Source organism: Petaurus breviceps, unplaced genomic scaffold (assembly GCF_028583685.1).
Source record: "Petaurus breviceps papuanus isolate PSGF00001 unplaced genomic scaffold, PetGlider_PUasm1.0 90602, whole genome shotgun sequence".
In the NCBI taxonomy this organism is placed as follows: Eukaryota; Metazoa; Chordata; class Mammalia; order Diprotodontia; family Petauridae; genus Petaurus; species Petaurus breviceps.
Genome location: NW_027187283.1, coordinates 5,766,247 through 5,772,117, shown reverse-complemented (window position 1 = coordinate 5,772,117; position 5,871 = coordinate 5,766,247).

Here is a 5,871-nt window from a genome sequence, read left to right as displayed (position 1 = left end):
ACTAAACCAAATTTATAAGAATGCAAATCTTTCAGAGGAAGAAATTAAAGCTATTTTTTGCTCATAAGGAAAAAAAAAGCTTTAATCCACTAATTATTAGAGAAAAACAAATTAAAACAACTCTGATATACCATGTCACACTTATCATATTGGCTAATATGACAGAAAAGGAAAATGCTAAATATTGAAGAAGACATAGGAATGTTGGAACACTAATTCATTGTTGGAGGAGGTGTGAATTGAAACAAACATTTAGGAGAACAATCTGTAACTCTGCCCAGAGGGTTACAAATCTGTATATACCCTTTGATCTATCAATACCACTCACTATTATGTATATTATTATTATTATTATTATATCCAAGGAGAGGATAAATAAGGGAAAAGAACTCACATGTAAAAAAATATTTATGGTAGCTCTTTCTGTGGTAGCAAATACTTGGAAATTTTTGGGATGCTCATCCATTGAGGAATGGTTGAACAAGTTGTGGCATATGAATGGAATGGATTGCTATTGTTCTATAAGAAATGATGAGCAAGTGGATTTTAGAAAAACTTGGGAAGACTTACATGAAATGATACTGAGTGAAGTGAGCAGAGCCAGGAGAACATTGTACACAGTAACAGCAACATTGCATGAAGATAAATGATGATAGACTTTCCTCTTCCCAGCATTATTATGATCTAAGACAGTTCCAAAAGACTAAAAATGGAAAATGCTATCTACATACAGAGAAAGAACTATGGAGTCTGAATGCAGATCAAAGTATATTAAATATTAAAAGTATATTAAATATTAAAAGTGATATTAAATGCAACAAAAAGCAATACATGAAATATTTGGAATGACTAATAAAAACAGAAAAAAAGAAAAAATAGATATGCCTTTCAAGGTTGTTAACACAATTCCATCCAGCTTTGACAGCTGTGATTTAAGTGGAAAAGAATGCTTGAGTTAAGTGGTGGTGACTGGCCTAGGTTTGGAGGTTTCTTCACTGCATTAGTAGCTTTTGCTGCTATTATCAATAATTCTTCTGACATTGTTACTAAGTTGATATCTAGCACATGTTCTTAACTGAAGTTGAACAAGGTGAGGCTCTAGTTTCATGTTTCAGCTCTCATATAGTAAAGAGGTATCCTTTTTGAAGTTTATTTAGTACCATATTTTCATGAACATTTTTGTGAATTTTGTTGGTAATTTCGCAGGTTAAAATAGCCTTCAAACAGTGCTGAAGTGCTGTCTGAGGTTCTTAAGTGCAATAAGGTAGTAATATGTCCTATGGAGGAATATGTTTGTTAGTGGAGCTTCCTTCAAGCATTAGGTGCAGTGTTTTTCACTATGGGTTAAATGTTATTGAATCAGCAGTATGGTGCATTCAGAAAAAGGAACAGGAAATTTGCCAACCTGTAAGTGAGGCTGTTCTGGAAATTGCTGAAGTAATTTCAAAAAAATCTGACCAGAGGCTCATAGGACTCTAACCCTGTATTTCCCCCAGGAACAATTGTTCTATGGTTGCTAATATAGTTTTCATGATGATTTTATAGAACATAAATAAAATAAATGATGACCTATGATGAACTTATTGCTAAGGAAAATCAGCTGAAAGAGTGACTCAGCACACTTCAACCTCAGTTCTATAGCTGCATTCTCCCACTGGTCATTTTGTCCTGAAACTTCTGTTTTGTTGATGAGCCAGAGTAGACATACTTCCCTTTCTAGATTTTGTTGCCATGCCTTCAGCTGCCTTCTCCCTCTATAATTATTTGCTCTCTTCTTTCATTTTTGAGTTCCTCCTAGAGCTCCAGTTTGAGGGAGGGTCCAGATCAGCAATCCTTCATTCTCTGAATTTTGACACAAGGAAACACATCAAACCTTAATTCCACTCTGGAATGTGTTCACTGAATCTCCTAATACATTACTATTTTTATCCTTTCTGTACCTTTAAATTTTCCTTCCTAAATTAAAGCCTTATTTTATAATTTAATAAATTGCCTTAGATTTAACAACACATACTATTTCCATATTTACAAATGGGGAAACTGAAGCTTAGAGATTTACTCCATATCACACAGCTAATCACTTATCAAAATTTTTATTCATTCAATAATTTTTATTGAGCTAAATTATACATACACACATTTGTCCCTTAAGAGCTTAAAATATAGTAAAACTCATATGATTTCTTCTGTTGCAGTTATGTATTTGAATACCAATAATTAAAATAAAGAGCCATTTATTGTAGCTATTTTCATCATCACCATTATTATTAAAGATATCTCTAGAAGCTACAGGTGAAAAAAAAAGGTAAAAAAGGACCTCATAAAATCAAGAGAAATAAAACTAGAAAAAATATTATAGAGAATTTGTAAGTTTTAGTGAGGAGAGTTATCAGAAAGTGAAAAGTTAAGTATGCAAGACAGAAATAGGATATGATTAATAGGGCAAGAAAAGGAAATGGATATAAGTGGAAACAATTACTCAATAAATAAGCATTCATAAAATCTCTGCTAGGGGCCAGGGATTGTACTAGATGTACAAAAAGACAAGAAAGTGACCTAAATATCAAACAGGAATCTTCTTTTAAAAATTATGTCATATTTTTATTTATTTTCTTAAGAATTTGCCAATTGCATTTTAATCTAGTTCCAACAGCACTGGGGAGTGTTGCTTGAAGTGAGTTTAACACTCATGATCTAGGCAGTAGGTATTACTTCTCCTGGTTTTAACTTATATGGATGGTCAGGAAAAAATTGTGTGGCATGATGACTCTTGTCAATGAACATTTTAAATTTTCCAGAACTTGAAGCATCAATGGAATCTAAAAACAGGAGGAGCTATAGTCTTTTTGTCCTTTTTGAAGAGGACCAATTATATCAGAGCATGATGTCTTGAACAACATGAATTGGATTTGAGGCAAAATTGCAGTCATCAGCCTTATTTTCTGTTCCAGAGTCATTGAAGTCCAGTGACAGGTCACAAGTAAGCAGGATTCATAATGGTGTGGGTTGCCCTGGATGATCTTGGCATCTCCCATGTCTGACCAAGCTCTAAATGCTCCATAGCAGGAACAAATTTCAAAAATCATTTGTTGAATAGTGTTGTTGATTGAGGGTAATACTTCGGAGGAAAAGATCTTTGTCTCACTTTAAGACAGTAGAGAAGGATAAGAGGATTACTTAGTAAAACAAAAAGTTTTGATGTAGGAATGAGGGGTCTGGCATTGCTCACATGAAATCTGGATCTTCTCAACTAAAAAGGAGGCACTTTAATTCAATCAACATTTATCGAGAGCTATATGCCAGACACTGTGCTAGACCCTAGGAAGTCAAAGACAAGAAATAATAATAATCCCTGGCCTCAAGTGTTTATAATGGACAGTTTAGTGTGGAATAAGTAGTAGGAGGGAGGAGTGAAGAGTATTTTCTTTGGAATCAAGGAACCAGAGTTGAATTTGGACAAGATCCTTAAGTTCTCTGGGGGCACATTTTCCCCATCTGCAAAATAAGGTACACTGTAATAGATGATCTCTGCATGTCCATCTGGCTCTAAATATATGCCTTTATCATCCATAGTTTTTCAGTCCAATGCCACAAAGCACCCTGTATTAAGCAATAATTAAAAAAAAATAAAAGTAACATGGGTAAGAAGAGAGTACTAACTGAAGGGCATTGTGAAAAATAGCTTACTAGTAGGTGGCACTTGACCTTAATATTAAAGGCATTCAAGAAGGAGAGCCAAGTTTATTGATTGTAGAAAAATGTGGAAAGAAATGGAATAATGAAGAGAGAAATGAGTAGAATGAAGAGAACATTGTATACAGTAACAACAAAATTGTTTTAATAACATCCTTGAGTAACTACCTCATTTTCAGAATTGTAAATACACAAATCAGTTACAGAGGACCTATGAAAGAAGATCCTATCTGCCTCCAGAGGAAAAAAAAAACCTGATAAATACAAGTATCTATAGTTTGTTTCTACGTAGACACACATATGTATGCATGCATGCACATATATTTGTATGTATATACACACATGTGTATCTGATGGTAGTCATCTCTAGGGTAGGGTTGGGAATAAGGGAAAAAAAGTATAAAAAAGTGTACATCCAAGAATAAAAGAAAATTTAGAAGTAAGCATAGAAATAAGAATAACTTCTAAAATAATGTATAGTACTTATACACATTTTTTAAAAAAGTAAACAATATATAACATAAATTCATTGTTTTATAGTGAATCAACATTTTCTGTTCCACCATGTACATGGAAATGTTCTTCTTTCTATTTTTATATGTAGGTTATAGGGCATATTCAGGGACGGCAAGTACCTCTGGATAATTTCTGCCTTTGGTTTTTACCTTATCCACCTGATTCTCACCTGTGGCTCCAAGAAGCTATAGCGTACACAGTGCCACACATTTCATGAGAGGGGATAAACCAAATTGAGGGCAACAGAGGGGTTACATACCCATCGGGGAGTTGGGGAGGGGTCTCTATCCCAAGCATTTGAAAACATCCATTGAAGGAATGTGTACATAAGTACAGTTTGTTCCAGCAGCCATGAAGGTAGCTAAAGCAGCGATTGTCGAGGACTTAGAGCTTTGTTAGTCATCTAAGATGCCAAGGTCATGCACTGCATCTCCAGCCATCACAAGTCATCTTGACTTTGTCCTGCCACTGGACTGTGATGATCTGGAAGGGAGTAAGGCCAACAATTTTGTTTGACTCTATCTCGATTAAATCAAATTTACACACAAATCAAAGGATATTCATTATCATTTTACCTTTCACCTATCTCAAAGTCTAGTGGCAACAGGCAAATGACAGAGTAGCAGATGTGGACACACTCAGAGCTGTAGTCACAATCCCGCACAAGTATGACTCAGACCATAGGGTTTTCTTCTCCCTGGAAACAGCAATGGGATTTTTCAGTACCTTAGATGTCTGAGCAGCATTTTAAGGATAGCACTGCTCCCCTCCTGATATGAGGAAAGGGAAAGAAGAGGTGTGCTAAAAGTAGTCTACTCATCCAACCCTGGCATGATTACCTCATCAGGCAGGGATCAGGCCTGTGGTTGAAACAAACAAACAAAAAAGTCCAAATGCATCTGCAAAGATGATTCACTCACTATTGGTCTATGGAATGTGTGCATACTTATAGATAGCACAAAATCCACTAGACCTGAAAGTTGAATGGCTTGTGTTGTGAGAGAATTCAACAGATATTGCTTCCAAATAGCAACCTTAAGTCATGCAAGCTTGGCAAACGAGGGCCAACTTACTGATGTCAGAGCCCAACACACAATTTTCTGGATCAGCTGCAGTGAAGGGTAATGTTGTGAAGCTGGTGTAGGTTTTGCAATCAAAATGAATGTAGTCAACAAGCTTGTATGCTTACCAAAAGGAGTGAATTACAGACTCATGACAATGAGATTGCCATTTGCAGGAAAATTCCATACTGTCATCATCAGTGTCTATGCTCCCACCATGACGAACTCTGATAAAGTCAAAGAAAATATTTATGAAGACCTAGAGACCTTTATCATCAATGAGACAAAAGGGGAGAAGTATATAATTCTGGGACACTTTAATGCTAGAGTAAGCTCAGATTACCGTACATGACAGGGAGTCCTCGGGAGGAATGCGGTTGTAAGCAGCAATAGCAATGGTCACTTACTACTGAAGACGTACATTTTATGACCTTATCACTAACACTGTCTTCCCTTTATCTAAATTCTATATGATTTCATGGATGTACCCTCGTAGCAAACATTGAGATTTAATAGACTATTTAATGATAAGGAGGAGAGACAGAGAGGATGTGAGAGTAATGAAGGCAATGTATTGTGCAGAGTGATGGACTTATAAACA